Source organism: Lithobates pipiens, unplaced genomic scaffold, assembly GCF_037356315.1.
Source record: "Lithobates pipiens isolate NorthernLeopardFrog02 unplaced genomic scaffold, aLitPip1_a1.2 Scaffold_25, whole genome shotgun sequence".
Taxonomy (NCBI): Eukaryota; Metazoa; Chordata; class Amphibia; order Anura; family Ranidae; genus Lithobates; species Lithobates pipiens.
In genome coordinates, this window is record NW_027507787.1 from 236,522,497 (window position 1) to 236,533,796 (window position 11,300).

Below are 11,300 nucleotides of genomic sequence, written 5' to 3' on the forward strand. Positions count from 1 at the left end.
GATGGGCAATGTGCAGATTGCACCCCTGAACCCTGCGCTCTGTATGCAGCGTGCTTCTGAACCCTGCGCTCTGTATGCAGCGTGCTTCTGAACCATGCGCTCTTCAATCTGCACTCTGTACGCAGTGTGCTCCTTCGCTCTTCAATCTGCACTCTGCACGCAGCGCACTCCTGCGATCTACACTCTGTGCCTATCACTCCTCCTACACTCTGTACGCAGCGTGCTCACGAACCCTGCACTGTATGTAGCATAGACACAACTGGCCCTTTGAAGGCAACAATACTGCTGATGTGTCCAGGGATGAATTTGAGTTTTGACACCCCTGCCATAAACAATTACTAAAAATAATCCTTCCATATCCACTACTTAACATCCCTACTGTGTGGCCAAAGACCAGAGCACTTTTTGCGATTCGGCACTACGTCGCTTTAACTGAAAATTGCGCGGTCGTGCGACGTGGCTCCCAAACAAAATTGACGTGTTTTTTTTTTTTTTTTCCTTTGTTTCTCTACCCCCTCTCCTACAAATAGAGATTTCTTTTGGTGGTATTTGATCACCTCTGCGGTTTTTATTTTTTGCTCTATAAACCAAAAGCAACAATTTTGAAAAAAACACATTATTGTTTTACTTTTTGCTATAAAAATATCCCCAAAAAATATACAAAAAAAGTTTTTCCTCAGTTTAGGCTGTTATGTATTCTTCTACATATTTTTGGTTAAAAAAAAATCAAAATAAGTGTTTTTGGTTTGTGCAAAAGTTACAACATCTACAAAATAGGAGAGTTATGGCGGACACGTCAGACAATTTAAACACATTTTTGGGACCATTGTCATTAATAAAAATGCATTGATTACTGTAAAAATGTAACTGGCAGTGAAGGGGGTTAACACTAGAGGTCAGTGAAGGGTATAATGTGTGTCCTAGTTTGTGTTCTAACTGAAGGGGGGGGGGGGGGGGGGGGGAGGGACTGTGCAGGGAAACTAACAGATCGCTGTTCATACTCTGTCAGAGAATCGGAAACTGACAGAAACACACACACACACACCCCTACCCATTCTCTGTGTGCCCCGAGTGATCGCGGGAGCCTGACGATCGAGACCACCTGCCACTCACGTTGGCTCTGTGGGCGAGCAGGGGGGCGCGCGCCGCGTACCGACGTACCATGATGGCGATTCGCCTGCCTGTGCCATTCTGCCGCAGTATAACTGCGGCGGACGGTCGGCAAGCGGTTAACTAATCCTTTGTTTTTTGTATAATTCTCCTTTTAAGGGTGGGGGGGGGGGTGTTCTATGCCTGTATAATTTTGCTAATTGGTGTCCCTTGTTCCCATCTCAGAAAGTTGGGATCTATGCAGCGCTCTATGTACATTACAAATCCCATTGTCTATCTAGCAATGGCGGCTGGCCCTGGAGAACAAAGGCAGCCACCCTCTTTATCAGAAAGTCAGATTACAGCAGCAATAAAAAGGAATTTGGAGGAAGCTGATCACATAGAAGGTACTTTTCTGAGATAAGAATACATACTAAACCAGAGTTTCGTGTCACTTTAGGTGCTGTATATAATGTAACATTAGTCAGCATTGTATGCGCTCAGACAGACGGTTTATAATGCTGGTGAAAGTTTAGTGTGCCTGCTAATGACTTCACAGGCTCCTAAGAAATGTGTCGGCACTGTTTGAAATGAATTGCAGCTAAAGGCCGTCCTCCTTCTATTTAACCTCCTTCAGTACCGGGCACTTTCACCCCCTATCCTACCCAGACCAATTTTCAGCTTTCAGCGCTGTCGCACTTAATGCCGGTTCACACTAGCGCGATGCGAGAACCCTGCGAATCATGTGCGGGTTCCCGCATCGCTCCCGAAACGCACGGCAGTTCACACTGCTATATGTGAACTGCTGGGGAGTGTCATTATATGTTAACAACACCCCCATTTCAGCTCGCGTATCGCACTGCGAACATGACAGTTCGGACATGAATCGGAACACACATGCGATCCGATTCTGGTCCGAACCGAAAAAAGGGTCCTGTGCGTGTTTGGACCGAATGCGGTGCGATATCAGCCATACTATTTGTATGGCTGACATCGCACCCGCACAGACATCGCATGTAATGTGAACAGCAGTGCACTGCGAATTACATGCGATGTCTAGCATCGTGCTAGTGTGATCCGGCACTCAATGACAATTGTGCCACACTGTACTTAAACAACATTTTTTTGAGACAAATGGAGCTTTCTTTTGGTGGTATTTATTCACCACTGGAGTTTTTATTGTTTGCTAAACAAATGAAAAAATATCAAATTGTGTAAAAAAAAAAACAAAAAAAAAAAAGTTTTTCTTTGTTATAAAATTTTGTAAATAAGTAACTTTTTCTCCTTCACTGACAGGCGCTGATGAGGCAGCCCTGGTCCCATGTGCCCTGATCCCATGAGGTGCTCTGGTCTCATGTGCCCTGGTCCCATGTAAGGTGCTCTGGTCCTATGTAAGGTGCCCTGATCCCATGAGGTGATCTGGTCTCATGTGCCCCTGATCCCATGTAAGGTGCCCTGATCCCATGTAAGGTGCCCTGATCCCATGTAAGGTGCCCTGATCCCATGTAAGGTGCCCTGATCCCATATGAGGTGCTCTGGTCCCATGTGCCCTCATCCCATGTAAGGTGCTCTGGTCCCATGTGCCCTGATCCCATGTAAGGTTCCCTGATCCCACGAGATGCACTGGTCTCATGTGCCCTGATCCCATATGAGGTGCTCTGTTCCCATGTGCCCTGATTCCATGTAAGGTTCTCTGGTCCTATGTAAGGTGCCCTGATCTCATATGAGGTGCTCTGGTCCCATGTAAGGTGCTCTTGCTAATGTGCCCTGATCCCATGTAAGGTGCCCCCTGATGCCAAGAGGTGCTCTGGTCTCGTGCCCTGATGCCAAGAGGTGCTCTGGTCTCGTGCCCTGATGCCAAGAGGTGCTCTGGTCTCGTGCCCTGATGCCAAGAGGTGCTCTGGTCTCGTGCCCTGATGCCAAGAGGTGCTCTGGTCTCGTGCCCTGATGCCAAGAGGTGCTCTGGTCTCGTGCCCTGATGCCAAGAGGTGCTCTGGTCTCGTGCCCTGATGCCAAGAGGTGCTCTGGTCTCGTGCCCTGATCCCATATGAGGTGCTCTGGTCTCGTGTGCCCTGATCCCATATGAGTGCTCTGGTCTCGTGTGCCCTGATCCCATATGAGGTGCTTTGGTCCCGTGTGCCCTGATCCCATATGAGGTGCTCTGGTCCCGTGTGCCCTGATCCCATATGAGGTGCTCTGGTCCCGTGTGCCCTGATCCCATATGAGGTGCTTTAGTCCCGAGTGCCCAGATCCCATATGAGGTGCTCTGGTCCCGTGTGCCCTGATCCAATATGAGGTGCTCTGGTCCCGTGTGCCCTGATCCCATATGAGGTGCTCTGGTCCCGTGTGCCCTGATCCCATATGAGGTGCTCTGGTCCCGTGTGCCCTGATCCCATATGAGGTGCTCTGGTCCCGTGTGCCCTGATCCCATATGAGGTGCTCTGGTCCTGTGTGCCCTGATCCCATATGAGGTGCTCTCTGCTCTGGTCCTGTGTGCCCTGATCCCATGTAATGTGCTTTAGTCTAATATTTAATGCTATTTCTAAAAATAATTGGTATATTAACAGCCTGCTGATCACAACGATGTTCTGTGAGCTGTAGATCTGAACATTTAATCTCAGGGAGTTCCCAGAGATCTTAAACTTTTTGCCAAGGGTTCTTCCAAGGTAAATAGGTTGTGAAACCCCATTCTAGATGGTGGCCAATGATAATTTTGTGTTGTGTTGCATTGTTGTTCATCCAAAGTGAATCTCTACATTTTATAGAGGGGAGGTCATCCCATTGGCTTGGAGAATTAGCTGATATTGCCTCCAGGGTAGCTACTGTATGTCAACAGATCCCCCTTCCAACCCTTACTGACCATAGAGTAAGAGAATCGAGCAAGGTATCGGGCGCATGTGACTACTGCCAAAAAAAAAAACCCTCTTTATTACATATTATGAAAGTTTTGGGGAAACACTGTTACTCATCGGAATGGGTTGTTCATGCTGCACTCCATGTTTACTCTACTTTAACTTGAGTTTTATGGTTTTATTTGAAGGGCCTGTGTGGATGAGCATTTGTTTCCATCAGACCTGTTTTCCCCTCCATACCTGGGGATTTAGCTGCAGCAGGAGGCCTCAGGTTCCCCGTCCACCCCCATTGCAGTGCCGGCAGCCTGTCGCCCACTGAGAGTCTAACGGCTGCTGCAGCTGGGCGATTGTTTTGCTTTTGTCTTCTCCACATGGTTGTTCAAAGCCCCCCCCTCTTCCTGTCTATATCATTTCCTGCCTAGAGCTTCACGAACCAGTCCAACAGGTTCATTAGCATATGAATAAGGGCAGGGGCTTGACAAAAGTTGCTTTGACTCTAGGCGCCAGCTAAAAAAGTGAGGAGACAGTTTTTTTTTGTTTGTTAAAAAAAAAACACCCAAATATTATGGGTAGAAGATGTAATGTGTTCCCGAAGGTGAACTTATCCTCCACACTGCCAGAGCACACCTTTTAAAAAATTATTTTATGTCTGAAGATTACATAAAACCCCCCAAACATCATATATTTTCTGAAAGCAGACACCCCGGAGAATAAAATAGTGGTAGGTTCCAATTGTTTATGTCACAAAATATTACTGCAAAATTAGGAAATAAATTACCCAATTTTTTGGCTCATTTATTGGTTGCACCAAGTAAGTAGACACCCAACATGTCGAACCTTAACTTTTGCGTGTGCTTGTGAAATGGTGAAAAACTGCGCTACCCTATTTTTTATTTTTTTCCCAAAGGTGATGCTTTTAAAGCCCCCCCCCCCCAAATAGGGCTTCAGTTTTGCGTTACGGGGGAGGAGGGGTATTAGAATTATTGCTTTTATTCTGGTGTGCGCTGCGATATGTAATAATGTGAATCGCAATTAACATATTCAGGCATGGGCTCCCCACCATGTTTATGTGGGGGTGAGGGGAGCCTCAATTTTTTGGGGGGAAGTGGATTTTATGTGCTTGGGTGTATCTTTAACCTTTTTACAATTTAAAAAAAAAAACTATTTTTTATTTTTTTTAAATCCACTTTTTTTTTTCTATTACATAGGGGACAAAAAAATCCCCTATGCGATGTTTTTTTTTTTGGGTGACAAGTTCTCTTTAATGAGACCCCCAATGTCTCCCCTGTGCTCCACTGAATGTAATGCAATGCACATAGAACTGGATTACGTTCTGTTCGCCAGGGACTACATTTCTTGTCACCATTGCGACCTGGCGTCTGGGGTTTGTCGAGCCCTGGAAAAGGGCGGGCCAACTCAATATTGAACCCTACGGACTAAGACTGGGACTCCATTAAGGTTGATGTGTGTAAAGGCAGGTGTCCCAATACTTTTGACAATATAGTGTAAAAAATAAAATAAAAAAATCTCTAAAATAGCCAGAGCAGCAAAGCGGTGCACCTAGCGGTATGTGCGTTTAGGGCAGTATACACACAGTTACAAATGAAGTCCGCATTCCAGTCATTTGTCCCTAGGCACATGCCACCCAGCCCTGTCAAGCCGCAGCAGCTGTCAGACTATCAAAGCATTTGACAGGCTTCTGACAGCAAGACTGGATGGTGCACCTAAGCCCTCTACCTGCCCAGTCTGCATGAGGCCTCAAAGCAGGGGGTCTCAAACTGGCGGCCCTGCAGCTGATGCCGAACCACAAGTCCCATGAGGCATTGCAAGGCTGACAGTTACAAGCACGACTCCCAGAGGCATGATGGGACTTGCAGTTTCCCAGCAGCTGGAGGACCGACAGTTTGAGACCCCTGCCTAAAGCCTCGTACACACGATCCGATTGTTGGCCAACAGAGCGTTAGACATTTTGTCCGAAGGGTCATGTGCCGGGGACTTTTCTTGCATACAAACTGTACACATTTGTCGGCCAACAAACACGAACGTAGTGACGTACTATGTGGGAATTTCAGCTCTTGAGCGCCACCCGTTGGGCACCTTCTGCTAATGTCGTGTTTGTTGAGCATTGACTCCGAGCATGCGTGTTTGTACTGGACTTTTGTAGACCAGGGGCATTGCTAGGTTTTAGTGAACTACATACACTGACCTACCTACACTGACAATAGTGACCTACCTACACTCACCTGCCTGACCTACCTACACTGACTTTAACATACACTGACCTACCTACACTGACTTGCCTGAACTACCTATACTGACCGACCTACACATACACTGACATTTACATACACTGACCTATCTACACTTACCCACATACATTGTCTGACCAACCTCAGCCGTGGTGTGCGGTTTCACGGCAGCCAGTCCTCAGAGGAGGAGGAGAGAGGAGAGTGGCTTGCCCTAGCGCCAAGCGGGCTGTGGTGCAGCTGCCGCTTTGTAATTCCAGCCTTCTGGATCCAACAGCGCCTTTGATGGATGTCACACGTCCCGCGGTCCCGGCATTGGACCAGTGGGACGTCCATCATAGACGTGCAGGCTCCAGAAGGCGGGACCTGCTATGGCACTCGGTGGTGCTCGGGATCAGATCAGGTCCCGGCACTTGCCGCGGCGCTCGGGGCTAGCAATGGAGACCCTGAAGAGCTGACACTGGGGGCTTTAGGGGGTCACATTCGGGGCTTCAGCCCCCCTTAGCCACCCCTCCCGATGCCCCTGCAACAGACCTCTGTCCACCGAAAATTTACTAGCTCGCCATCCAACATTTGTCGGCCGAAAGTTGGACAACAATTGTCTGATGGAGCGTACAAACGGTGGGATTTTAGGCAAACAGTCTGTCATCACACCATTCCGGTCGGGTGTACGGGGCTTTAGAGGGAGGCCAACTGCAGATCAGACGCATAAGTCAGTGAACTGTTAATGACTATAGTAATGTTCTCAAATGCAAACAGTACTTGGGTTTCCACCAGACAATTGTAATGTTCTTAGGAAGGAGAATGTAAGACGGCCGGTATTTGTTATTGGAGAAGTTGGCGACCTTGGAATGCACCTGGATGAAAGCCCAAAGTCTGACGCAGGTGCTAAGGTTGTCCACATTGAATTGGCACACATGTGAAAAGGGGCCAACGACATGCTAGCTGGCTAGGACAACCTTCCTCTACATTTTTACCCTTGAAATAATTTTCAGCTCCTATGGAACCCCCCTGAGAAACCTTATTTCTCTTTCGTTCATTGACAGACACAGCACTTCACCTTGACCTTAGGGTTATATAACCCCTTTAGGAGAGGACTAGGCAGAAAGTGTTAAAAACAGCAACAGGGGGCGGTCCTACTGGCTATAACCCCTCCCACTGCATCCAGCAGCTCAGTTTTTTTTCTGCCTGGTGTAGAAGGACCTGGCTCCCAGTGGGACCATTTGTCCTGGGAATTTTTTTATTTTTTCTGCATTTTTGATTCCAGTGATCTTCAATCAACAGCCAGGCTGGATAATATAGATCCCTGTAGTCCTGGACATCGAACGTGAGCAGGCCCTAGCTATGCGCTGGATCGGCCACAACATGCCCCGTCTATTCCAGGGACCATCAGTGAGCTATATGCTTCGGGGCACACATATGACCGGGCTACTGCTGTCCGTGTCGCAGTGTGCCCTGGCCAGCAGCCACTCCGTACTTCTCGGGTGATGGGTCTGTCTGTGGAATGCATCCAGCAGGCCCTGCAGGAGGGGTAAGTATAGTTCACCCTGTCTCAGCAGGATGGAACAGCTAGGCATTCCCTGGGAGGTCGATTAGGGGGTTCTCTTACTCTCACTTTCTTCTCTCCCTGTCCTTTCCCTCCTCCCCATGGTGTGGGCTGCTGTTTGACTGGGCACATGGGGGTGCGGTGCACGTACCTAGCCGGGGGTCCTCCCGGGGGAGCTCTGGGTCCCGGCAGGAGGCTGCACTGGGTGTTGGGGGTCTGCTCCGTGGCCATTTTCTGGTATGGAACAAATCTCCGTCATCCCTGGATTGTCAAATTCAGGTGAGCCAGCTAGTCAGGGATTCCCTGTTCTGGTGGCTGAGGTCGCCGGCTCTTCGGTTCGGGAAGTTGTTCCTTCCTCTTCATTGGACGGTGATCACAACGGATGCCAGCCTAACTGGTTTGGGGAGTACAGTCAGCCCAGGGGCGCTGGACCCAGGAATAATCCCGCCTGCCAATCAACGTGCTGGATCTTCAGGCATGCCCTCCTTCCCCCTACTTTTCTTTGGCACTTTTGGGGGGGGGGAATCACCGAATTGAATCCATCACAATTTAGGTTACAGTTGTGATATTTCGCTTAGTTTGCTAATATCACTCAAAGCCTCCAGGGAAGGGTTTGGGTTGCTCCAGAGAAGGGTTTGGACTGATCCAGGGAAGAGTTTGCGTTTCTCCACGGGAAGGGTTTGGGTTGATCCAGGTAAAGGTTTGGAATACTTCAGGGAAGGATTTGGGTTCCTTCAGTGAAGGGTGGGATACTCCAGTGAAGGGTTTGGGTTGCTCCAGTGAATGGTTTGGGATGCTCCAGGGAAGGGTTTGGATTGCTCCAGAGAAGGGTTTGGGGACTGTTCCAGGGAAGGGTTTGGAATACTTCATGGAAGGGGTTGGATTGCTCCAGAAAAGCATTTGGTCTGCTCCAGAGACGGGTTTAGGTTGGTCCAGGTAAGGGTTTCATACTTCAGGGAAGGGTTTGGGTTCCTCCAGGGAAGGGTGGGATACCCCAGTGAAGGATTTGGGTTGCTCCAGTGAATGGTTTGGAATACTCAAGGAAGGATTTGTGTTCCTCCAGAGAAGGGTTTGGGTTGGTCCAGGTAAGGGTTTGGAATACTTCAGGGAAGGGGTTGGGTTGCTCCCGCGAAGGGTTTAGATTGCTCCAGGGAAGGGTGGGATACTCCAGTGAAGGATTTGGGTTGCTCCAGTGAATGGTTTGGAATACTCCAGGGAAGGATTTGTGTTCCTCCAGGGAAGGGTTTGGGGACTGTTCCAGGGAAGAGGTTGGGTTGCTCCCGGGAAGGGTTTAGATTGCTCCAGGGAAGGATTTGGTCTCCTCCAGGAAAGCATTTGGTCTGCTCCAGAGAAGGGTTTAGGTTGGTCCAGATAAGGGTTTGTAATACTTCAGGGAAGGGTTTGGGTTCCTCCAGGGAAGGGTTTGGGTTGCTCCAGTGAGTGGTTTGGAATACTCCAGGGAAGGGTTTGGGATGCTCCAGGGAAAGGTGGGATACTTCAGTGAAGGATTTGGGTTGCTCCAGTGAGTGGTTTGGAATACTCCAGGTAAAGATTTGTGTTCCTCTAGGGAAGGGTTTGGGTTGCTCCAGGGAAGGTTTGGAATACTCTAGGGAAGGGTGAGATCCTTCAGTGAAGGGTTTGGGTTGCTCCAGGCAGTGTGCACAGCAATTAGCCCACATGTTTGGCCATCCTCAATGATGGCAGCTGTCAGATGAAGCTCAGCATTGAATGGAGGGCACTGCCCTTGCTGCATGCAGAACAGCTATTAGGCTGCTTTCACACTGGGGCGGTATTCAGGCGTTACAGAGCTAAAAATAGCGCCTGTGTAGCGCCTGAAAAAAACCGGCCCCTTTAACTCCAGTGTGAAAGCCGGAGGGCTTTCACACTGGAGCGATGCGCTGGCAGGACAGTGAAAAAAGTCCTGCTAGCCGCATCTTTGGAGCGGTGAAGGAGCGGTGTATTCACCGCTCCTATACCGCTCCTACCCATTGAAATCAATGGGACACCGCGGCAATACCGCCGGCAAAGCGCCGCTGCAGCGGTGCTTTGCGGGCGGGTTTAACCCTTTTTCGGCCGCTAGCGGGGGTTAAAACCACCCTGCTATCGCCCGCAGACCGCCGCTAAAACGACGGTAAAGCACCTCTAAAAATAGCGGCGCTTTACCGCCGACGCTGCTCCCGGCACAGTGTGAAAGCATTACAGATGATACTTGAACAGAGTCAGACAGACACATGGAACTATTTATTTGCAGTAAAAATTAATTCAGTAACAAAGTCAGCAGAAACGGCATTGAAATGCACAGCAACATGTTGCATATTTTTCTAAAATATTTTTTCTTATCACAAAATAGATTTTTACATTAAATATATATTACAGCCTTCAATCCAGTGCCAGACTGGGGTCTAATACAATCATTCCCTGTTGTAAGAAGCACAGTGCATGACCTGATGGGGCGAGTCTGCAGGAGTGAGTGTTCCAGCCTACAAAAAGGGAAACCCTCTTCTGGGATGCTGAACTTCCATGATTGAAAGAACTGAAATTGAATAAATGAAAGGGGGCGGGGCAAGGGAAAGTCACGCTGGGGAGAAAAGAGCTAGACAATGGTGATGGGCGTCCTCCGGTCAGGAAATAAGATGAGCTCTGACTTGCTGTAGCTTCTAATGCACATTGTGAGAAGCTCACAGTGTGCAGAGGAAGCCGTTTCAGTCCAGGAGAGGAACTGGTACAACTGTGGAAGACTAAAAGTAAGACGGGAGGGGGGGGGGGGGGGGGAGGGCAGGTTTAAAATGTCCCTACACCGCCCACCCCCATTTCTATGGGATGTACGTAAAGTGTTTGCAAATCCTTCCATATCCCCAGTGAAATAACGATCCTCAGGTGATACACAGAGAATAAAACATATCCTTCTACATAAGTTGTACCTGTTTATTTGCAGTCCTCCCTTCTTTACATCATTCAAAGTGCAGAATTTGTAAAGCTTGTCTGAGCTTTCAGAAAGAAGGGGGCGGGGAGCTGAAGGTACACTCTGTAGAGTTCCATGAGAGCTGATTGGAGGACCCCCCCATTTGCACAGCACTCAGGAACAGAGCTGAGGTTGTCAATCACAGGCTGTGTGCTGGAGCTCCCTCCCCCGTCACCTTTGTATCCCTTGTCAGAAGTGATTGATGCAGATAGCAGAGGAAGGAGGCAGCAGACAGAAATGGCGCTTAGTGCTCTGGTCTGAGACAAGTACACGCTATAGAGGGATATGCTTTGTTCATATTTCTTTATTACATCTGAGCAACACAAACCAAAATCGTTTAATCAATTCCTTTTTTAAGATTAAAAGCAAACTCCCCCCCTCCATGTCTCCATGCTTTATTTTGTTGAGAAATCACCTTGAAACCGCCCACCTAGCATTTCTGCGGCCATCTTGAGTAAGGGTAAAATGATTAATGTAGCATTTACTTCCTGGAATCCATCTGCCCTTAGCTCAAGCACGCATGCAGCAGGGTGTGCTTAGCTGAGAAAACCCCTCCTCCTCCTGAAGAGTCCTGGGATGTAAGACTTCATTTGCCTAGTCAAAAA